Raw genomic sequence first — 25,240 nt, forward strand, 5'->3', positions numbered from 1 at the left:
TCTGAAAGGATGTGCAGAAAGTCGAGAAAGTGATTGAGGTATGAGGGGTCTTCAAAGGATTTTATATTTTATCCTACAGGTTCTAGGGAGAAATCAGAGCTCGATGATGACGATGTTGGTCCTTCATCTCTCAAAGAAAACCTTGACATTGATGTGGGACACAGGAAATGGCATTTTGGACTTAAAGGTCATGCATGCCCTTTGGGACAGGAAAGTCTAGTGCATAGACCACCACCCATGCACAATGAATACTGTCTGGACCACTCCTTGAAGAGCTGCCCCTGTGACATATGTGTTAGAAAATATTTGGAGCCAGGTGCTAAACTACTCCCCAAGTACCACCCTTGTCCAATTCACTATAGAAATGAATTTAAGTAGGGGGCTCCCAGAAAAGAAGGCCTTTTCTTCCTTCTTTCCTCCCCTTTGCAGAATGGCCACTTTCTCTAAGCTAGAACCTCATGCTCCCTGTTTTTCCTTTCTCCCTTATCCTCAGGCAATCTCTCCTAAAACTTTGTTACTCACCCCACCCTCAATCCACTTACATTCTCTCCAGGAAAAAAGGTTTTAATTTGTGAAATTTGCAGATTTGTGAAATAAAAATACTGATCTATTTCATCTCCAGGGCTAGTTGTGATTCTTCACTTTCACAAGAGCTCTCAGTCTCTATTGGTGACACAAATTTCTCCTGCAATGTGTCTTATTAAGGTTTTAGATAGTTAATAATTTACAATTCCTTGATGTAGTTGAATGCATTCTTAAGTGACCTTGTGCAGATCAAATCTCATTATAGCAAATACTTCCGTGCTTCACATTTTAAAACATTTGGTATTAGTATTTGGCTTTAACTCCATTTCTTATTAGCACAGAACTTCATTGAGCTCAAATTTTGATTTTCCCCAGTCCCAGAAAGAGTTCATAGGCTAGCTTTTGGATTATCAGTTCCCATATAGTTTTCCCATTTATCTTAAAAATAAAGTTGGGAACTTTCCAAACCAGGACTTACTCTTTTATTCAATGTCAAGTCATTAACCCATAGAAATTCTTTCAGGCATTTACAGGTTTAGGCCAGACTGGCTGCCCACCCACCCACCCAGAGTAGCTCTCTCCTCCAGTTTGAACTCCTGGACATGTGGGCAGGCTTACTGTAAAATCCTAACAGATGGGAATTAGAATTGAGCAACCACGTGTAGGCTTGGGAAGAACCTGTACTGCCCCCAACCTAGGGAGAAGATAAGGGGCATTCCCTCAGACAGCCATGGGACTAGAGAAGGTTTGAGGATCTTATCTGACTTAATTTAGGAATGCAACCAGGAGATCACTGCAGCTAAGGGCACTCCTCCCCTTCCCAAGGAGAGAGAGGAGAGAGGAGAGAGAGAGAGAGAGAGAGAGAGAGAGAGAGAGAGAGAGAGAGAGAGAGAGAGAGAGAGAGAGTTCCAAAAAGCCCCTTCTATGACAGGGTGGGAAGGAGCAGACAGAATAGTTTAAGCGTATCAGAAAGAGTAAGAAGCAAGATCTATAAAAGGCCTCCCTAGCTTACTGTATAAAGTCTGCCAGCCTCCCTAGGACACCAATTGACATTTTAACTGGGTAAAATCTCCTCACGAGCCACGACCATACAGTGGACTCAAAAGCCATGCCCAAAACTAGGGGCTGCTGCAATACAGCATCCTGATATTAGCTTTAGCCCCCCCCCCCCCCCACAAACTCAGACAAATACACTGCATCTCCTGCAATTTCCAGGAGTGAGATAGGGTAAACAAAGTAAGAAGTTTTTGGCTAAAGGTCCAATCTGGGCTGATCTGGGAAAGATGTCATAGTTAGGCGTCTCTCACTTCTTAGAAGTCTGACCAAGTCTAGGGTCAGATTCAAGTCCTTTCTTGGTTCACCAAAATGTTGCTGGCGAAATTGGTGTAACCAATAAAGATTGAGAGTTTATGTAAAAGTGAAGAATCATGACTAGCCTTGCAGTTGAAATAGCTCAGGAGTTTTATTTCAGAAGCCTGTAACATTCACAGATTAAAACCTTTTTTTTTTCCTGGAGAGAGTAAGTGACTTGAGGATAAGGTGAATAACAAAATTTTAGGCAAGACTGCCTGTGGGTAAGAAAGAAAGAAAAAACAGCCATAAAAGAATAGAGGCCATAGTGTTCTAGCAACCTAGGCTTCAAGAGAGAAAGTTGTCATCCTGCAAAGGGGAGAGAAGGGAGAAAAGGCCTTCTCTTCTGGGAGACCTTACTTAAATGCATTTCCATAGTGTAGAGCCGCTAGGTGGCACAGTGGATAGAGTACTGGCCAGTGAGTCAGGAGGACCTGAGTTCAAATCCAGCCTCAGACACTTAATAATTACCTAGTTGTGTGATCTTGGGCAAGTCATTTAAGCCCATTGCCTTGCAAAAACATAAATAAAAAAATTAACCAGTAGACTGGACAAGGGTAGCACCTGACTTCAGTTACTCTCCAATACATTTGTCACAGTAGCGACCTTCCAAGCAGTGGCCAAGACAATATTTATTGTGCATGTGTGACAGTCTAAGAACTGATCCCAAAGGGTTCAACCTGTCATTTCCTGTGTCCCGCATCAACATCACAGAGGTGATGCCATTATAAGCAAGTGAACTAGATTTTCATGAGGGAGGTGTTATACTAAGTCACCAGGCTCACTTTCTCCTGCAGAGCCATTTGGGTCCAGTGGCCAGATAGGAACCAGGAACATTGGAAATGGTCCTGGATGTGAGGCAATCAGGGTGAAGTGACTTGCCCAAAGTCACACAGCTAGTAAGAATCAAGTATCTGAGGTGAGATTTGAACTCAGGTTCCCCTGACTCCTTCAGAGTTTTTAGAGTAGGGAGCAATATTGTCAAACTTGCAGTTTAGAAAGATCATTTTGGCAGCTGAGTGGAATGGGGAGAAGTTTTTGGTAAAGACACCAACCAACTAGAACTCTCTTTAGATTCTTGAAGGGTTCATGACTGCCCTAGGATGGGACAGCTTTTCTGGAAGATTTGGTATGAAAAGGGAGCAGGGGAGAGAGAGGTGGGGCCATTGTGGCTAGGATAAATTAAGAGAAGAATTGCCAAAAGGCACTTGTCAAGGCTCCACTGAGATCAAGGCAAAGGAAGGAGCTATTTGGGTTTTTAATCTGCCCTAGTTAGCAGGTTGACAAAACCACACCTAACTGTTTCTTATAAATTTGGAATTTCTTTGAAGTCCACAGGTTTTATCAGACATAGCCCACTGTGAAGCAGTTAAACCAACAGTTCTGTCTTTCTGATCAAATTGAAAGTCAATAATGCTCATTTTCTTTACTTCTTTTCAAAGGGGGAAAGAAGAGAGCATTTGAATAAAGAAGGCTTCATTTTTTCCTGAAGTTTCTAAAGCAAAGTTAAAATATTAAATTTGACTCCATTTGGAATTCTTAGTATTTCCATTTTTCTCTATGGAATTGATAGTGTTTATGTGCGTGTTAAGGCTTGGTCTACGTAATAGAAAGGAATGTGGGCAAGAAATAGGACAGAACGAATTCCTTGACCAAGAATCAGGTCATCTGCCTATTTGACCTGAGTTAAGTCACTTTGCCTCTGTGGGCTTCTGTTTCCTCCAGTGTAAAATGAAGGGCTTAGGTTAGATGGTCTCTAAGGACCCAGCTAGACCCAATTCCAGGATTCAAGATTTGATATCCTGGTGATCCATGCTCTGGATCATTTCTCAATCAGCTGCTTTTATTTTGTATATAGCCCATATGGATAGCTAGGTGGTGCAGTGGATAGAGCACTGAACTTGGAGTTAGGAAGACCTGAGTTCAAATCTGCCCTCAGACACTTAACTCTTACTAGCAATATGACCTTGGGCAAAACCCTTAATCCCAATTGCCTTGCATTCAGGGTCATCTCCAGTCATCCTGATTCCTATCTGGCTCCTGGACCAGATGATTCCAGAGGAGAATGTGAAGTAGATGACTTAGCACAACCCTCCTCACTCCAATCCAATTCATGGGTTTGTCATGGCATCATCTCCCTGATGTCATGGTCTTCAAGAATGAAGGACAAGCATCATCATCAGCCCGGTTTTAGTTATCTAGCCACATGTCTTATGTTCATAGTATACTATCTTACTTTTGTATCAATCCATAGGCATTTATTAAGTGCCTACTGTACACCACACATTGCTCTTGGTGATCTCTTTGGGACATAGTAAAGTTGAGATACCTTCAGGAAAGTCAGTTTTAAATGTTCGGTAGGCAGTTGGTGATATCACACTGTTTAGGAGCCCATGGGAGTTGATGAGGGCACCAAGAAAAATAATATAGAGAGAAAAGAGAAGGGGATCTAATACCAAGATTGAGGGAACACCCACGGTGAAAGGGTATGATTATGGATGATGAACGAGTAAAAGAGACTAAAAAGGAGAAAAAACAAGAGTAGGTAGTGGATGAAACTCCCTAAAGAACAAGTGTGGGGTGGGGTACCTGTTGTCCCTTCTTCTGAGAAGCCTGAGACTACTGGATCAGTAGAAGTAGGAGTTCTAAATCTATCAGAGAGCTAAAGCTGATTGGATCTCTGGGTCAAGTTGGCCCCAATCTGTCCTTGGTCAGGGAGAAGAGGAGAAGGGAGACTTCACCAAGGTTGCCTAAACAGAGGTCAGAAACTTCCCTGCAAGTCAGCAGTGGTGTCAGACCCATTAATGCCTGCAATGCCAGCCTGGATAAGATAGGGGAAAAGGAGGGAAGGAAGGAAGGAAGGAAGGAAGGAAGGAAGGAAGGAAGGAAGGAAGGAAGGAAGGAAGGAAGGAAGGAAGGAAGGAAGGAAGGAAGGGAGAGAGAAACTTTAGGGGAGAGACTATCCAAGTACATGGGATGATTGCCAGTGTCAAATGAGAACTGAAAATACAGATCATGTGTGGCAAAGAAACGATGATCACATACCAAAGGAGGTACTGGCATAGGATTTTGGGGGAGGTTTTAGTATTGTGGGACAAGTATTTCTAAAAGTAGCAAACTCAGTTAAAGTTATCTTCTTTTAGTCATGTTTCCTTGGTATTTTAATAAAAAAAACCCCACAGTTAGCCCTTTCTTCAAAAGTAAACATTTGATATATGACTTCTTTCCCCTCTCTTCTTCACTTCTGCACCCCCCATCCCTTAGATTTTTATCTTTTTCAATTTTTTTTCTTTTTTTATTATTACCTTGAATATTTCCATATGAAAATAAGAAAAGGAAAACTGGATTGTGCGTGAAACCATGGCTTTCTATTATATAACCTATCTTTTTAAAACATCTATTAAATGTAGCATTGTCATCTTTATATCTTCTTAACTTCCTTCTGCTCTATTCTGTGTTTTTTAATTGTCATTATTTTCTATTATCTTCTTTTGGGGGGGCATTACTATTACTATCTTTTTACTCTTCAGACTCTTCCAACAGTCTCCTTGTCAAAATAAAACCTGGAGAAAATAGAAGCTCACAGTGGCAAATTAACAAGCAGATGACCTGACTCCTGGCCAAGGAGTTCTTCCTTTTAACTTCTTTCTTTTTAAAAAATAAATTTATTTATTTTTCCAATTGCATGCAAAGATAGTTTTCAACATTCACTTTTTGGGTAAGATTTTGAGTTCCACATTTTTCTCCCTCCCTCCCACCTTCCCTTGACAGCAAATACTCTGTGTAGTTGATTCTCAGTTGTAAACTAAGATCGTTTGCCTTCTGGAATATCATATTCGAAGCCCTACAAGTTCTTAATGTATATGCTACCAGATCCTGTGTAATCCTGACTATAGAGCCATGATAGTTGAACTGCTTGTTTCCAGCAGCTTTTCGTATTTTCTCTTTGACTTGGGAGTTTTGGAGTTTGGCTATAATTTTCCTGGAAGTTTTTCTTTTGAGATCTCTTTCAGAAGTTGATCAGTGAATTCCCTCAATTTCTATTTTATCCTCTGCTTCTAAGATCTCAAGGGCAATTTTGCTGTATTATTTCTTGAAAAATGAAGTCTAGGCTCTTTTCCTGGTCATGACTTTCAGGTAGCGCAATAGTTTTTAAATTATCTCTTTGGGATCTGTTTTTCCAATGAGATATTTCACATTTTCTTCTAATTTTGCATTTTTGGATATAGTTTTATTTCTTCCTGAGTTCTCACAAAGTCATCAACTTCTTTTAGTTCCATTCTGCATTTGAAGAGCTTTTATATCTCCTTTTCCAGCTGGTCAATTCTGGTTTTTAAGGCATTCTTCTCCTCATTTGCCTTTTTTTGTGTTGCTTTTTCCATTTGGCCTAAACTTGTTTTTAAAATATTATTTTCTTCAGTATTTTTTGTATTTTTTTCACCAAATTGCTGACTTGTTTTTCATGATTTATCTGCATCACTCTCTTTTCTCCTCCCAACTTTTCCTCTACGCCACTTAATTGCTTTTCAAAGTCTTTTTTGAGCTCATCCATAGCCTGAGACATTTACTATTTTTCTTGGAGGTTTTGGATATAGAAGCTTCAATTTTGTGATCATCTCAGTTTGTATTTTGGTCCTCCATGGGACCAAAGTTATTTTCTAAGGTCAGATTCTTCTTTTTCTGTTGTTTGCTCATTTCCTCAGCCTATGGCTGATTTATCACACTTCCAAGGCTTTGGGGTTTTTTGGGGACAACCCACAGGGACTTTAATTCCTCCAAGGTCTTATGAGAGGCTCTGACTGCTCTCTTGCCTATGTTCAGGCCCTTCCCTCTGCCCTGGGGCTGTGAGAATGGTCCCTGCTCCGCTATGGTGGTGTTGTGGGGGCCCAGACTGCAACCTGGATCTGAGTGTGGGTAAACAGCTGAGTCCTGTGCCAGGGAGAGCAGACAGATCTCTGCAGTCTCCCTGACACCCTTACTGTCTGTGGGCTGAGAGCTCTGGATATGCTGGGTGACTTTGCCAACTTCCGCTGCAGGTTCTCACTGCAGGACTGCTCTGAGGTCAGAGTTCTGCTCTGCACTCACTCTGGTGCCGCAGAGTTCTCTCATCACCCTTTCCATCTGTCCCCGATGATCCCTGGGCCAAGAGGTCTGGAAACTACCCCCTCTGCCATAGACCTAGGCGTCCGGCAGGCTGTGCTGCGGCTGCAGTTGCACTGTGGTTTTTTCCAACCTCCAGGCCAGGTGGAACAGACATTTTCTGTGGATCTTCTAAGTTGTCTTGGACTGGGAAATTGTATCACTCAGTCTTTCTATGGGTTCTGCCCCTCTAAATTTTGGCTAGAGTCATAATTTGATGGCTTTTGGAATTTTTGGTTCTGCCACCCAACAGCGAATAATCTAATATAGGTTATATATGCATTACTATGTTAAACATATTTTCATGTTAGTTATGTTGTAAAAGAAGAATCAGACCAAAAGTGAGCAAAAAACCTGAGAGGGAAGAAATTATAAAGTATAAAACAAATTTTAAAAACTGAAAATAGCCTACTTTGCTTTACATTCAGACTCCATAGTTCCTTCTCTGGATATGAATGGTATTTTCCATCTCAAATCCTTTAGAATTGTCTTTGATCATTGTACTGCTATCTCCCCAACTTTCTGCCCACATCTCTTAGACATTTATTCTGTGTATCACTACAATATACAATTTATTGAACACCAATTTCCTGTGCTTTATAACCCAGTCCTTGCCCTCAAGAATTTATAAAGACAAGTCAGATCCCAAAGAGTGTTTCAGATGAAGGAGAGCTATATCTGGAGTTAGAGGATCTGAGTTTGATTCCCAATAGTGTGACCTTGGGTAAAATACCTAACATCTCTGGGCCTCAGTTTCCTCATCTGTAAATTGAAGGGCTTGAACTAGATGACTTCTATGGCTCCTGGCATTTTCAAATATCTAATGCTATAAATGGGATAAATCCTCAAAAATCATTTAAATGCTTACAGATCACTAACCATAGTCAAAGAAGAAAAGTACATTTATATTAATGATATAGTAATTGGAAAACCATTCCCCTAAAATAAAGGAATTGCCCGCACCTAGTAGGCACTTAGTAAAGGTTTCTTGACTGCAATGGTTAGGAAAGATAGCAAAAATGTCTGTATTTCTCAAATTAATTTATAAGCTCAATGCAATGCCTAACCATCAGTTTCATGGAATTAGACAAAATAAAAAAGAAAACTTTAAATGTAAAGGCAGGCCAATAAGAATATTAAAGGGAAAGAGGAAAATCCTAATTGATTTTTTTAAATGAAAATTCCCTTGAATGAATAAAAATGAATCCTTAATTGCAATGAATGAAAATGGAGAACACTCAAAATTTTAAGATTAATCTTCCATCTTTGAATAAAAGAATGATAAGTATTTGGGAATTAAAACCTGAAATAAATGACAAATAGGCACCTGTGCGACAGAAGCCCTGGATTTCAACCCTCTCTGCCATATACTATATGACTTTTACCACCTCTCTCAGATTCAGTTTCCTTCTCTGGAGAAAGAGGGGTTGAATAAGAATTAATCTCTAAGGGCCTTTTCAGCTCTAATACCATAATTTACTCATCTTCACTTTACAGATGAGCAAACTGAGGCATAGGGTGGCACCAATTAAATAAATATGATCATTAATTGATTTTGTGGGAAAATGATCTAATCATAAAAACTGAATTATCTGAAATTGTTCAGTGACCACTATTTAATTGCTCTGATTCTATCTTGCATTTACATGTTGCTGAATAACCTTCAAGCACCTTCAACTTTGGCTTAACCCAAAGAACAATGGTTCTAGTCATTAAATGGAAGGTTTGCAACTAGGAAGACCTTTAGAGATTTAGCTCAAACCTCTGCTCCTGCAAATGAGGAAGCTAGAATGTAATAAGGGCAAATTAGTTGGCACAGAGCACACAGATAATAAGTGAGCCCGGCTCCTTTGCCTCCACAGCTGATTTGCTTTTCACTGGGTTCAAACTCCTCTCCTATTTAATTGTTCTTGGCCAGGTCCTTTACTTTTCATGTTGTGGCCAAAATGATGGGGTTGGACAAGATAATCTTACGAAATACCATTTGGTAGTCTTGCAATTTCCCCATTTCAGATTATCCTAGTTCATAAATGAGGAAACACTCTCACTAGCTATTGGCAGCTTGCCCAAAATCACCCTGACAAGCAGTCATTAAAAATAATAATTATCATAGCTAGCTGTCAGACCCTCTGCTGAGTACATTTTTTTTTTGGTTTTTTGCAAGGCAATGGGGTTTAGTGACTTACCCAAGGTCACAGAGCTAAGTAAATGTTAAGTGTTTGAGGCTGAATTTGAACTCAGGTCTTTCTGAATCCAAGGCTAGTGCTCTATCCACTTAACTGTCCTCTCTGCTAAGCACTTTACAAATATGTCATTTGATCCTGACAATCCTGGGAGGGAGGTACTATTATTAGACCCATTTTATAGTTGCAGGAACCGAGGCAAAACAGAGGCAGGGTTACACATCTAGTAAGTATCTGAGGTTGGATCTGAATTCAGTTCTTCCTGGCCCAAGGCACTATCCACCAGGCCACCCTGGTGTCTAATCATTGTCATGGCCAGACCCATTAGGTCTTCTGACTCAGGCTGGTACACTTTCCACTGGATCAGGTAGGGGAATTAATGGGGAGCTAGCCAAGGCCTAGAGGCTGCTTTGCAAAGATCAATATTTATTTAACACAACTTTGCTGCCAGCAAGATAAGAACTGAGGTTTACACAAAACTTTCTAGGAACTCAGCAGGATATCTGCCCTGGGTGGCCAAGTCAACACCATTCACTGATGATAGAAGACCTCAGCCAAAAGAGGAACTAAGGCCTACCTACTGCTACTCAAGTCTCACCTACTAAAGTCTACAAAGGACAAAAATACAAATTAGCCTTAGTGAATTCTTCACAGGCTGTTTCTTTGGTAAAGGAAAGAAGGGCGACAGAACTCCCTGAACAGGCCCCTCTCAGAACCCTTCAGTTGTCACCTAAGAGCTTTTTTTTCCATGGCCTAGTGCTTGAGCCTAAGGAGCTGAGCAGGTGCAATGAAAGGAATTCCAGGTTTGGAATTGGGAGGCCCAGCTTGGCATCTGCCAGACAGAGTGACCTTAAACTGGTCACACTATGTCTCAGAGTCTCCCTTTGAGCGATGGTGCCACAAAAGTTAGGGAATAGACAGTGTCCTACCTTGATCAGAGTCAATTGGAAGACAGTGGCTCTGAGCAGTAGGAAGAGCTGGAGAAATGTGAGGGGGGCATTTCTATGTATCCTGGAGCTGAAAGTGGACCCTGAGAGATTTCAGTTCAAACTGGACCTGGCAGAACCCATCTAGGGCAGGTCTTAGCTATGCACCCTCTGCACCAGGGAGATATAACAGAGCTAGCTGTTGGTATCTAGTTAGAGCAATTTGTTAAACTTGGAAACTACAGATGATGCATTTCCTCTGCCCCTTTTCCCAAGCTACACATCACAAATGACACCCTGATCCTGTTTCCTCTGGACAGCATTCTACTAAGTGGCAGGCCCAGGTGTCCCAGGGTCTCCACACATAGGGTCCATTATCTCTTTTACCCTGGCCTGGGGTCTCTCCAGGTCAAGTGTCCTGAGGTGCTACAGTAAATTTATTTTAAACAACTGATCAAAAGGTATCTTTCATTCTGCTTGCCTGGAAGGGTGGGGTCAGAAAGGGTGAGGAAGCATGGTGAGCTGCCCTAAGTGTTATGAGAAGCTGTTAGCCTACATTTCTGGAGCAGAACTTATCACCAAATTGGAGAAACTTATATGAAATAATTAGAATGAGGGGAGGGTGGGGGAGCTAAAGGAGTGAATAGCAAGAAGACCCCATATTTATACAGCATTATGAGATTCACCAGGAGCTTTTTGCATAGTGCTCAGGGCAAGATGTGCCAAACTTCAAATTACTGGAATACCATAAGCCAGATCCCAGAATACTGCCCTCTTTGGTTGCTAAGCACAGTTCATTGGATAGAAGGTGTCCCAAAAGTCCTAATGCAGGTTTAAACTTTCATAGCTTGCACAAAGACTTTGGGAACACTGACTTTTAATTAAATGGAAGTGGGCCCTTCCTTCTTCAGGGTGGCATAATGAATAGAGTATTTGACTGGCAATCAAACAGATCTGATCTCAAATCCTTTTGGTGAGGATTGCTGTTAGCTGGGGGAATATAGGTAATTTTAGATATTATTAGAGAGTAAATCAAGGTTCAGATGTTAAGTGTTTTGACCATGATGTCACAACTAGAAGGTGGAATTTAACCCCCATTCTTCCTGTCTCCAAGTCCCATATTCTAACCATTAGGCAATATTGTCTCAGTTTCTTTATCTGTAATACAAGGATAATACTTATAGTATCCACCTCAGGGAAATGACTGTAAGGTATAAAGGAGATACGGTATATACAGAGTAGCCCAAAAGTCTAGTTCAAGCTATTAAAGCTTGAAACAACAATAAGGCTTTGGGGACATCATTGATTTAGATATAGATTGATGCATATTGATCTTTATTTATATATCTCACTTTCCAAACTTTCAGCCCTGCATTAATGTGAATTATTAATAAGAATGCAGAGAAAACTGACATTGACCTCCTCCCTACTGAATCTGTAGTTCGAGGTTTGACTCCTGGTTCTGATATTTATGATCTGTATAAACTTGGGCAAGTCATTTCCCCTCCCTAGATCTCAATTTCTTCTTTAAAATGAGGTATTTGGACTAGATGATATCTGAGGTCCCTCTGAACTCTTGAGTGTATAGACCACAAAATCCCTTGAGTCTCTAAATCTTGTGACTCTGTGATGGGGAAGGAGAAGCCAAAAATTTCCCAGTTATTAGTAGTATATGCATCAATATAAGAGGTTGTTTAGAGGTAGTGTGGTGAGTAGAAAGCTGACCTCAAAGCCAGGCACATGTATGCTCAAGTCCCTTTCTTACACACATCGGCTGCCTGTTGGCGGTAAGTTGCAGAGAAAATACCAACCTGAATCAGTAGGGAAAGTCTTCAACCGAGAGTTCCATTCACCAAAGAATAGCAGGACTAATCCCTCTCTCTCTCCATCCATCTATGCCTATAATCTATCTATCAATCTATGTGCGTTGAAAAAGAGAGAGAGAGAGAGAGAGCAGTAACTAATAATAGTGATGTTTAGAACTTAGACTTGCCATAACTGCTTGAGGGAAGTAACAGGTATATTTTATCTATTTTACAAAAGAAACTAAGGTTCAAAAGGCAGAAATAATACTGCACTTTTACAAGGAGGGGTTCAGTTTAATAGATGGAGAAACTGAGGCACTGAGCTGAGACGTTGAGTTGGGTAGGCAACAGAAAAACCAGGGAGCCTCAGAATGGTGCTGTAGAACTTTCTTCACTAAGATTATTAGTATAAAGATTTGTCTTTGTGTGAAATCTTGGCCCAAAGACCTGTGCTTCTCTCTAGAACAAGTTAGAGTTTGTGGTTTTTAATCTGATTCTCTTCCAGGCTGAAAATGTGTGAAAACACACCAAACCAAACCAAACTAAAACCACTGAGAATAAAATCCATGGAGCTTGTAATAAACAGGAAAGTATTGAGTGTCATTGCTCTTTTACCTTCTTTCAAAAGCATCCTTAGGCCAGGTAGGCACTCTGCCCCCATGAACCTTTTTGTTCTCTTCTTAAAACACCTTTGAATACTTAGAATGAAAAGTGACTTCTGGAATCATCCAGTGCAAGCATTTCCATTTACAAATGAGGAAATTGAAGGCCAGGGAAGGCCAATGACTTATCAAAAGTCAGATAGCTACTAAGTAGCAGAGCTAGGATTCAAAGTCAGACCCACTAGCTCCCAATCTAGGTCTTTAAGCTTTGTAAACCTTCATTTATCAGAAGAATATAAGCACAGGTTATTGTTTTGAACCATGTGGCTCACGATGGAGACCTTAGGATTTCCTCCCAAATGTTAGCTGAATTAACCTGACCAAACCTTTGCTATGTGGTTCCCATACATAGAAAGCCCTGTGCTCAGGCTAGGAAAGTCCTGGGAGAGACAACACACAATATTCGGCCACATGGGGTGACATCTAACATCCATTTGTACTATGCTCTCTGATGGTCAGAGCAGTCAGATGGTCGAGAATAGCATGGTGCATAGTTCTGGGCACCATATTTTAATTGGGATATTGTCAAAGTCAAGTGTGTTCAAGGGAAAGCCCACCAGGGCCTTGTTAGGAATTCAGAAGCTCCATCATCTCAGGATCATAAAGCATCCCATGGCTTGTTAGCCTTGAAAAGGGAAGCCTTCGAGAAGATATCGTCCTTCAACTACCTAAAGGGCTACAATCTTGTGACAGAGCAAAGAGACTCCTTCTGTGTAGCTTCAGTGGGGAAGAGTAGCTGAGGAGCAGACTTTAGGTTAGTTTGAAATAAGATATACTAGGAAATGACAATCAGTTGGAATTTTTCTTTAGTTTCTCCAACTTCGGGAAATCCCCTGGGCTGTGAGCTTATCAAAGACCCCAAATAACTCCCTCTCCTTCTTCTTCCCCTTTCTTCCTTCCCTGCATCTCCTTTTGAGGTAAGAAAGTCCCCCATGAACTTTTGTACTCATTGTACATTAGATGTGGTTTTCCACAAAAACAAATCTGTGAAGCACGGCTCCAGTTCTCAGTCTAAACAGGCAAAACAAATTTCAGCAAGCAGGAGACTCAGAGCTGAACCAACATCTTTCAGTTTCTTTCATTTCTGACGCATCTGTTTTACCCATTTCCTCCTAGGCTGAGCCCAGGGCCCAAACATGCATGATAGATAACACATTGCCTTTGTAATAAATTCCTGTGCACCCATCCTGTGTTTCTAGAATTGAAATAGCTAGAAATCTATAAGAACCAGAGCATACAATGATAATTGAGCTGCCTAACTATGGGCACAAAGCAAAAGAGTGAAAGCTATTCCACAAATTGCAAGGAGCAGGGTTTTGGCTGCATTTTGTATTTTCCACCACCACCCCTATGATGATCACCATTACCACTACTGCCACTATTACCACTACCATTACTACTACTACTACTACTACTACTACTACTACTACTCCCACCATTACTACTACCACTACCACTAGTACTACAACTATTACTACTACTACTACCATTACTACTACTACTACTACTACTACCATTACTACTACTATTACTATTACTATTACCACTACTACTACCACTACCACTACTACTACCAATACTACTATCACTATCACTATCACTATCACTATCATTATCACTATCACTATCACTATCACTATCACTATCACTATCACTATCATTATCACTATCACTATTACTGACTGCTGCTGCTGGCTACTGCTGGTTATTCCTGCTCCTGCTCCTCCTCCTCTTCCTTCTCCTCTTACCACTATCACTCCTCCTCCTCCTCCTCCTCCTCCTCCTCCTTCTGCTGCTGCTGCTGTTACTGTTCCTCCTCCTGTTGGCTAAAACTACTCCTATTACTATTACTGGCAACTACCAATACTGGCTACTACTACTACTGCTAGCTACTTGCTACAGCTGCTGCCATGTCTACTTCTCTTCCAACTACTACTCAGGATATATTTTAAGTTTGACTTTCATTAACATTTTCTCAGTCACTTTCTTAAGTTTAGATCAACTATAAAACAATAGATCCAACCCCCTACTTGTAGTATTTCCTGATATCTAAAAATTAACTGAGCACACTAAAAATTTAATAATCAGTTCTCATCAGCTCTCTTGGAAGCTATCTCTGTCATACTCCTGCATTTATCTCAGTTACATTTCATTTGTCCAATGGGAATAGTCAACCTTGTAGTCCTTGCCTCACAGGGTCTAGCAAAGTACTTTGCAAGCTTCAGAGCTTAGAATGGGAATTATTATTTTGCTCCTGAACTAAATCTGCCCTTCCAGGGCTGACTTCTGTCAGGCAGGAATCTCATCTCTTGGTTTCTACACCCAGAAACCCTTGTGCCTATAGAAGTCCCTGCAGCCCTAAGTTCTAGTCTTAGCCTGCTTTAGTGCTATCTTTACTTGGGGCTGGCTAAACCCTCATTCCATTGCATTGCTTTGTTCAACCTCACCACTACCATACTTCCTAGTTTGATCCCATAGGACCTGACAGAACTTCTACTCTACTGGCACCACACTAGAGAAGCAGGAGTTTAGTGGAAGAATCTACCAATGGAAAAAGAACAAAACCAGTTTCCAAAAAGATAAGAAGATTATCATAAAATGAATGGGGACAAGTGGAACTCAAAATGCTTGTGTTTGGTAAAAACAGAAATGAAACAGGTAACACGCACAGGCACCACATGGTAGGAGGGACCCCATCCTGAACTGCTTGGTTCCTTCCCATTCCCTAGGTATCCTTGCTCTCACAGTCCTGATTCCCAGAGTCTCACTCCCTGCTGTTGTCACCAGCTCTGTCTGTGCTCTGCCTTTGGGGTATCTTGATGCCTTGATGTTGCAAACCCCTTCTTCCTTTTATTCCATCTGAGACAAAGGCGGGGCTTTCAAAACATAATTCATTAACAACAGAGAGATATGAGGCTGGGATGCCAAGGCAAAAGCAAAACAGTTCCTGCCTTAACAGAGTTTACATTCTGCTAGGGGAACAATGACACAAGGAAGACACTGGTAGATAAAGAATTGCTTATAACACTTAACATTTTTTTACTGATATCTTTATTTTTTTACATTTTCTTCTAATTCAACCATGTCTCAACTCCCTTCTTGGGCACACACTAGCTGTGTGACTCTGGAGAGGTCTCTCACCAGAGAGCCATCCCCGTAACAAAGAATTAAAAACAGAGGAGGAAAAAATCAGTTCAACAAAACTAAACAATAAGCACAATTATTGGATTGGAGAGCTTGTGAGGGAGAATAATCTAAAATGATATTTGGACAAGTAGGTGGGAGCCAGACTGGAGAGTTTGAAATGTCTGCCTGAGGTTTTTGTGACAATAAAAGGCTATTGAAAATGTTTATGGTGGAGGTAAGAAGGACAAGATCAGATAACTGAGTCTCACCAGAGTGATTATAGATTTTCTCATCCTCCTCAAATCTCCCACAGCAACCTTTTCTCTAACCCTGAAAAAACAGAAAGTTCTCTGAGTTTCCTCTTTCCCCTTGATTATCTCATATCACTCAGACTTCTTCCTCCATTATGGCATTCATACTTGTCTTACATGAAGAGGTGGCTCTTCTTTTTGTGAAAGCAAACCCCTTTAGATGCACCCTTGATCTCATTCTCTCCTAACTTTTCTAGCACTTTGCTTTCACTATCTTCCCTCAACTCTTAAATCTCTATTAGCTCCTTCCCTGCTGTCTAAAAACATATATCATGTCTCTAAAAAAAACTACTCTCATTTGCTCCTACCATCCTCTATAGTTGTGGTTCTCAATCTCTCCTTCCCTTCTTAGTTCAAGAAAGTGATAAAACCATATATGATGATATTTCTACTCCCCCACCCCTTCATTTACTTCTAAACCCTCTGCAGTCTGGCATCAATATCATCATTCGGATGAAACTGTTTTCTCCAAAGTTACCAACTATTTCTTAATGGTTAGATCAAATGGCCCTTTCTTAAATGTTATCCTTCTTGCCTCTCTGCAACTTTTGTGACCATCACCATCTTCTGTGGGATAATCTTTCTTCTCTAGGTCTTTGTGACACTGCTCTCTTCTCATTCTTTTTTCCACCTGCTCTAGGGGCAGATAGGTTGTGCAGAGGATAGAATACCAGCTCTGGCATCAGGAGAACCTGAGTTCAAATCCAACCTCAAATACTTGACACTTACTATTTGTGTGACCTTGGGCAAGTCACTTAAACTTGATTGTCTCACTTTCAGGGCCATCTCCAATCAAACTGATTGATTTCTGGCCACTGGATCCAGATGGCTCTGGAGGACAAATTGAGGCTGGTGACTTTGCACAGCATCCCCCTTACTCAAATCCAATTCATATGCATGTCATGGCATTTCCTCCCTAATGTATTGGTCTTCTTCGAAAAAATGAAGAAGAAAGTCTTCTCTTTCCCCTCTATCCTTTCTCTCTTGGTGATCTCAGTTCCTATGAACTCAGTTTTTATCTTCTATTATCTCCAGCTCTATAAATCTAACCCTAATTTCTCTCCTATATCATTAACCAATTGTCTCTTGGATGTTTCAGATTGAATGTCCCATAAACATTTCTAGCCCAACATAGCCAAAATAGAATTCATTGCTTTTCCCTTAAACCCTCTTCTCTTCCCAACTTTCCTCTTACTATATTCTCCATTCCTAAGGCTCACCACTGCACTGACCCCACTCCAATGTCAAATCTGCCTTCACATGTCTCATAAAGTTGCCTTCTCACTACTCCCAGAGCCACCACTCTGTGTAGGTCCTTCCCACTTTTCACCTGGACTATACCAGCAGTCTTCTGGCAAGTCTCCCTGCCCCAGGTCTCTCTCCAGTATAATTTATTGTATTTGACTGCCAACATGATTTTATTAAAGCTCAAGTCTAAATGTGTCATCCTTCCCCTAAGTAATAAACTCTAGTAGCTTCCTAATACCCTCAAGATCAAAACATAAATTCTTTTGGCATTTAAATCCCTTACAATCTGCCCCTTCTCTACATTTCCAGTCTTCTTACTTTCTTAATTTTTATTACTTTCTTTACTTTTTACTTTATTTTCTGACTTATACACCACAATCCACTGATCCACTGATACCAGCTTTGTTGTTATTCCTCACACATGTCACTCTATCTCCAGATTCTGTGACTTTTCACTGACTGTCCCCTATTTCTTGAATGCTCTCTCTTCTCACCTTAACCATTTACCTTCCCTGGCTTTCTTCAAGATTCAAGTCAAATTATATCTTCTACATGAGGCCTTTCCCAACTTTCTATGCCCATGTTAATGCTTTCCCTATGTGATAACCTTTTACTTATAACAAATATTTTGAATGGGTATAATTATTTGCTTGATGCCTTCCCCTTAGAAAGTGGGCTCCTTGAAGGCAGGGATTGTCTTTGCCTATCTTCATAGCATTTAGTATTCTTAGAAAATTCTTATGAACTGACCTATGAACCGGTTTTCTAAATATTAGTTTGGTAGCTGAGTGGAAGATGTTTTGGAGAAAGGAGAAACTAGAAGAAGGGAGATAAATTAGGAGATTTACAATGGACTAGGGGAAAAGTGATAAAGGTCTGAAATGCTGCTGTGATGCCTTGATGATATTGGGTGGAATCATATCCTAAAGACCAAGGTCTCTCACAGCATTCAGGCCATCACCAGAGATAGTTTGCTATTAGATCAGGCCACAGGAAGAAGATGGTTCTGGAAAAGGCAGTGAAAAGGATGCCTTTACACAACATTTCTCTCACTATAATCAATATAATGTACATGCCATGTCATCATTTGATGTCATGGTCTTTTTTGACTATGAAAGACAATAACAATAATGATAAAGGTCTGAAACTTAGGTGGTGGCTACCTGAGTAAAGAGAAGGGGCGATATGAGCAATATTGTGGAGGTAGAATTAATAAGATGATAACTGATTGAATATGGAGGTGGAGGGCAAGTGAAGAATCAGGGATGATTCTGATATTATGAACCTTAGAGACTAGAAAGATCATGGTGCCCTAACTAGAAATGGGGAATTTTGGAAGAGGAATGCATTGGGGTGGGGGTGAGATAATACATTTTGTTTTGGACATATTAAGTTTGAGATGCCTTTGGAACATCCAGTTTGTCATAAGGGACAGGTGAGACTAGAGGCAAGGAGAGAGGTTGAGATTGGATGTTTAGATCTGGGAATCATTTTCACAGAGATATTAACTAACCCCATGGGAAATGATAAGATCACTGTGTGAGATAGTATTAGAAGGAGAGTAGAAGAGAGCCCAAGATAGGCCTTAGGAGATACCCACAGTGAATGGACATGACCTGGATGAAAATTCAGTAAAGGAGAAGAAGAAAGATCCATCAGTCAGGTAAGAGAGGAATCAGGAGAGATGAGAATTACAGGTGACAAGAGAAAAGAGCGTCCAAGAGAAGGGGGTGGTCAACATCCATGAACCAATTCCATAATAATGATAGGTCTAATGTATTCCATACAAAAAGGAGGAGGTTGCTCAGACTCAGCACCCACATTCAGAGGAGAGAGAAATCAGCCTTTGGGGACAATCATTATCATTTTTCTAGGGCTGTAAAAAGACTTTCATATTCATTTTACAGGTGAGGAAACAGAGGCCCAGAGTACAACTGGCCACACTCCACTAGCTGGAGAGTACCTAGCTTTGCCCAAAGAAAAGGAGAGCTTTCCGTTCCTCTTTCTGAGACTACCACATCCTCCCTCCTATGTCTTCTTTGGAAAGCCAAGAAGTTATGACTGGGAGTAGGGTAGGGTGGGGTTGGGGTGGTCAAAGGAGTAGATAGGAACTCAGCACTGGCTTCCCTGGAGCAAACGCATTTGAAGTACCTGGTGGGGATTGAGTTCTGAGCAATGTGTTCTAGGGCTACACTGGAGATAGGCATGGACCTTGCCCTCAAGGAGACATAGGGAAAAATGAGTAGAGGATAAAAGTGGTGTAGAAAGCTCCAGGATACTAGCAGAGCCCATAGGATGGGGGGATGGCCTCTAACTGGGGATCTCTTTGCCTTCTTGGTTGACACAAGGAATCTGTGCTTCTATGTCCAGAGGAGAAGCCTAGAGGAGACCTCCTCCCTCCTTCAACCCAGGAGCTACTGAGCATCTTTTCTTCTCTAAGATGGAGGTCTCCTAGTATATCCCTTTTTATCACAAATTCATTTCTCTCAAGTTCAAGCGAGATACCTCGTTCTAGAGCAGAATAGTTGGTGTTCGTGCAAATCTATAGCCTGTGTGATTTATAAACTTTGAATGGAACTCTCATTGCATGAAGGATTGATTAAGAGTATGCAGACCCCAAATGGAAAAAAGGTTCTAGGATATTCTCCTGGAAAGAACATGGAGTCAATACATGTTATAGTAAATATGAAATATATTCCAAGTAAAAAATAATTTAGGAAAGGAAGATGGAAGAATGATGAGAACTAGGATAGAGAACATAAGAAAGATCTAATTTTGGAAAGGACATAATTTGAGATTTGAATGGAGCTAGTAATTCCTAGAGGTGGATGTGAGGAAGAAGTGCATGCCAGGCCTGGAGGCACAGCCTGTGCAAAGGCACTGAGGCAGTAGATGGAACAACATTTATGGGGAACAGCTTTATACAAGGAGAAGTAATGTGAAATTAGTATGGAAGAACAGGTTGGAGCCACTGTGAAGGGCTTTAAATGACAAAAATAAAATTCACTTTTTATCCTCTGGCCAATTTCTGGTTTCTAACAAGAAGTAATGGAAAGAGTCCTGAAATTTGGAGTCAGGGGATCTGGGTTCAGATCCCAAGTCTACTGATTGTTAGTTGTGTGACTGGGAGCCAGTTGCTTGCCTTCTCTGGACTTCAGTTTCTTCTATAAAATGAGATTGTTCAGTGGGTGATTTTGGCTCATGTACTTTTTCTGCGCCTCAATTTCCCTACCCTAAAATGAGAAAGTTGAGCCAGTTGGTCTCCCCAACTTCCTAAATTGACTCAAACTCCCAAAGGACTCCAGTGAGAGTTCTACATGGGAGCCTCATGTTTTCTAAGGCCTAGCTCTGACCTTTTGAATTCTTTTGCACCAATGAAACAAAGAATAAATAAGGGTTAATGACATCACCTATCTAGGGCATATACCTTCAGCTCCTTTCTGTGGTGAGACACCACGCACATTGAACTTCCTCTTCAAACAGCACACTGTGCATTTTATCAGCAAGCGACTTTGTCACCCGGACCTTGCTACTGCTGCTCCCCAGGCTTCATGCCGTGTCACCCAGCCACCAGTCCAGGGTGAGCCTCAGGGTAAGTGTCTCCTTGTTGGATTTGGTCAGGGCTTGACCTCACCCAACAGCCTAGCCATGAAGGTTGGCCAAGGGAGGAGGAGGGGCCTTAGTAAGCTTAGGACCTGAAAGTTTTCCCCAGGGTTCTGTTCTTCTCCTCCCGGAGTAGGCAAACTGAGGCCCCAGCAGCTGTCGAAGAGCACAAAAACAAAGGAGCTGACCAGGCCCAGGAGACCAAGCAACAGGTAGCCTTTCCCCACCCATTGGCTTCAGGGATCCAGATGGAGTCCAACTCTGAGTACTCACTGAGGGGAGCAGGTTTCAGAGCATAGACTTCCCAGCTGGAAAGGACAGAGAACATTAAATTCAATCCTCCCATTTGACTAGATGAGGAAAATGAGTCCCAGAGAGGGGATGTGATTTGATTTTTCCACCTGTCTGTGAATAAAAAGGAGAGGGGCTCAGTTTTCACATTTTGGGATAATTGACTGGAAAGAATCTATGCTGTGCCAAACCATAGAGAAATGAGGGCTGCTTCGCTAGAGATTTGTAAAAATGAAATCTGTCATGTTGCAGACTTTTGCTGTGTAGGAGTCTATCAAATAACATCACCAGGAGGGAGGTGTGACAGGAGGGATGGGCATTAGTTGTTCTAGAAGCACTTTGAATTAGAATGGAAAATCTCTTGGGGCTAGCTGGTGACCCCAACCCCAGGATAGAAAATGATCTCTAGTTCTAGCCTAAAGTCCTGGCTTTGTATTGAGGGACCCATTCTGCTTTCTGCTAGAGATGGAGCCCAAACTCCCAGCTCCTAGGGAATGGAGTTGAGTCAGTGAACTCCAGAGTCAACTCTGATGTTCCTTGGGGTTCTCTGGTTACCCCTCTCATTACCAGTGAGCTCTGAATCCTTGAATGGTAGCACCTCTCTGGGCCTTACCCAGGAACTTTACAGGGTGAGTCAAAAAGAGGTTCTCCCTGAGGGTGGGCCATGACCAGTTGGGAGAGAACAAGAACAGGTTTTGGCGTTTCCTCTGGGAGTAGCTGTCTACTTTAGCAGGTATAAGTCACATTTATTTTTCATTGACAAGACTCCCACCAAAAATAATCTCAACCTCTATTACCTGACTGTTTTGACTTTTCAGTAGATGGAAATTGGTGCAATTGTTGATGATAGAAAGGGAAGCCAGGCATATTGGGGCAGGGGTTAGGAGATGTTACTAGAGCATTCATAGTGGCAGACTTTGTAAGGAACAATTTCTAGTCCAGACAGGTGGAGCATGGCTCCACCTTTCTGGGCCCCAGGGAGTTCCCTTTTGGGCTCACCTGGGAAGGTTGCCCAATTCACATTGAATCAATGGCTTGAATGTCAAGCTGCATGACTTCCAGGTAAGAGAGATGGCATTCAAGGGGAAGTTTCTTCCAGGATTTCTCTGGCTACTTTTGAGGGATCACAACAGCAGCTCATGAAGACCCAAGGGATACTCAGTGTGAATTTAACTCAATGGCACCAGAGAATAAAATGAGTCTGTGGTAGAGCATAGTTTCCCAAGAAGAGAGGTAGAAACCTGGGATATAGAATGCTAGAGTTGAAGAGAGTCTGAGAGATTACTTGGTCCAGCTGGACTGGGGGTTGTTCACTTTTTTGGTATCATGGACACTCTGACAGATCAGTGAAGCCTGGGGATTCCTTCTCTGAATAATCTTAAGTGCATACAATAAAACGTGTAAGATCATAAAAGAAACCTTTTATATCTAGATATAGTCATCAAAATATTTTTAAAATAGGTTTACAGATGGGGTGGCTAGGTGGCGCCATGATAGAGCACTGGCCCTGGAGTCAGGAGGACCTGAGTTTAAATTCAGCTTCAGACACTTAATAATGACCTAGCTGTGTGGCCTTGGGCAAGCCACTTAACCCCATTGCCTTGCAAAAAAAAAAAACCCTTAAAGAATAGGTTTGCATACCCCAGGTTATGCATCCCTAATGTAGACCAATTTAATCTTAGCTGTAAAATCCAGATATTTTTCAGATGGGGAATCTAAGGGTCAGAAAGGGGAAATGACTTCTTTACCATCCTGTACTGAGTTAACAGCAGAGTCCTGCCTTTCTGCCCTCTGATTCAGTGTTCTTTCCATTATACACCTTGGTTGTCATCTAAGAGAGCTGTCAATGTGCCTGATCTGGCCATTTGGGAGGGAAGATTCATTCTGAGATGTTTCTCCACCCTTACCTGCTATCATATGCTTCAGAATACTTGCATAGGTAAGCTGAGTGCATTTGAAGAATTAGAACAGGAGAGAAAACAGAACCTGGAGAATTTAATTAAGAGGGGTCCAGAGGGCCCACTAGGAGGCAATCATTTGCTTTTCTGCAGGTCTCTTCCTCTCTCTGGGCCTCAGTGTCCTTTTCTATACAATGAGGATGGGGATGAGAATCTTTTTCCCAGAGCTATTTTCAAGGAAGTCTCTTGGTCAGGGAAATAGGAATGACAATCGGGCTTGAGTCCTGTAGAGACCCTCAAGACCTTCCTTAGAAAACATTGAACTCTTTTGGGCTGCCACACCTCCGTGAGAACAGAATGTCAGCTTCATGACCACAGGCAAACATTTTGTAAGTAATTTCTCTTTTTTCTAATAAAAAAACAACTATCAGTTACCCCAAAGGAAAGGAACCCAGAAGTTCTGAAATCCGGTTTGCAAGCTTGGGGGGGGGGTTGGGAGGGATTGAGGTACATGCATTTTAACTGAGAGGTTTAACAACCCCTAGTCTGGATTTCCTGGACCCACCTCATTAAAAACAGGTGTCACAGCTACTGAGCACGGGAATGACTAGGTTACCCCATATTTGAGGTAGGACATTTTGTGCTTTCCAGAAACTGGATCCCTTTTCGCTTTTGGGTACCGGTTGATTCTGACCCTAAGGAAAAGAACCAACTGGGGTAGAAGAGAGCTAGCCCTAGGTTTCGTTTAGACCCTTTTGCTAATGCTGTGTGTGACTTGGTTGATGCAGGGACAGTTTTCTTCCCTGCATCTAAGTATCCTTCTCTATGGCTTTTTCTAGCCAGATGCAGAGGAGGCGCAATGTTAAATAAGGCCATGTAACTTCTTGGAGTGGAAGGTGTGAGCCAGCGATTTAAATCAATTGTAAAACTAAAAAAAAAAAATTTCTGCTAATATATCACCCCCATCCCGAAATGGTTCAATCTTAGAAGATTTGTTCAAATAGTCCGTAATTGTGACTGCCTGCAAAATGGGAATGGGAAACATGCATTTGGAGGTGGAAAGAACATCAGAGAGAATTGAATCCAAACTTTTTGAATATGAGAAAACTGAGATCCAGGGAGGAAATGGGACTCAGCTAAGGTCACAGAGGCAAGAAGTGGGAGAGCTGGGAGTTTCACTTGGGTCCTCTGACTCCAAAGTTGCTGCCCAGAGCTGAGTCATTTAATTTCCTTCCTGTCCAATGAGGAGGTTGCACCCAATGATTTTGGAGATCTTTCCATGTGCAGCTGCTAGACTTGGGCCCTAGCAGAGAATTAAGAGCCAGAGGGGATCTCAGTCAACATCAGATCCAATCTCCTTATTTTACAAGTGAAGAAATTGAGGTGCAGGGAGGGAAAGGATTCCTGCCCTTCCCCCAAAAAAGTACTCAGAAAAGGCTTCAAACCCAACTCTGGATGCCACACCTGGGGCTTTTTAATGACCAAACTGGGGGTCCCTCTGCTTCAAGCAGATGGCTCATTCATGACCCACAGTCCTTCTATGGGTATTTGAATTTATGTGCCCTTTTAGCGGTTTTCATTGATCAAACATGAGAGGCACGTTGGTCTTTTGGCAAGTCACACCCCTACATAACCCTTTCCTCACCCTAGAAAATGGGGATGAGACTTCCTTTCCTTGCTGTGGGGAAAGTTGGAAAGAAAGGGGAGAGATTCTCCTGATGGGCCACCTTCTACCCCAAAACTGATGAAGTTGATAAATGCTGTCACTCCCACAGAAAGGGGAGTGGAAGGGAGGTCAGGGAGGTCTAACTCTCTGGGCTGCCTGTGTCTTTCCTGTCACAAAAGACAATATAAGACAGTCCATACACAGTCTCACTGACTGGTCAATGATTTAATTGTTCAAGGATCATTGGCATCAAAAAGAGGATGCACTGGAAAACGTAATGCTTAATACAAAGGAATGAAGCTCTATTTGTAAAATTTCAAGCATCAGTAGGGGAGCACTTTATAATGCCACATAGGGACCAGCTACAATGAATCCCAATGAGGGCACATGTCCTGGACCCAATATCTCTAGGTGAGAACCTGAAGCCACAGGCACCTGGAAGAGAGCAAGAGGGAATGGTGTAACTGAGGCTAACCTTTCTGGAGTGACTCCCCTCTCTGGAGGCAA

General features: G+C 41.7%; 1 protein-coding gene across 8 annotated transcripts in view; it reads left to right on the plus strand.

The window, feature by feature from the left end:
* Window positions 1-25,240, plus strand: part of LOC141503366 (putative P2Y purinoceptor 10) — a 67,143-nt gene that overhangs the window by 20,276 nt on the left and 21,627 nt on the right. For 4 of the 8 annotated variants that reach the window (XM_074208603.1, XM_074208602.1, XM_074208607.1 and 1 more), the window contains exon 1: window positions 20,709-20,867. The exons of 1 other annotated variant lie outside the window; for it this stretch is intronic. The gene's annotated coding sequence lies outside the window, so the exon portion shown is untranslated. 3 more of the 8 variants (XM_074208605.1, XM_074208609.1, XM_074208608.1) reach the window with 3 other exon arrangements.

Source organism: Macrotis lagotis, chromosome X (assembly GCF_037893015.1).
Source record: "Macrotis lagotis isolate mMagLag1 chromosome X, bilby.v1.9.chrom.fasta, whole genome shotgun sequence".
Taxonomy (NCBI): domain Eukaryota; kingdom Metazoa; phylum Chordata; class Mammalia; order Peramelemorphia; family Peramelidae; genus Macrotis; species Macrotis lagotis.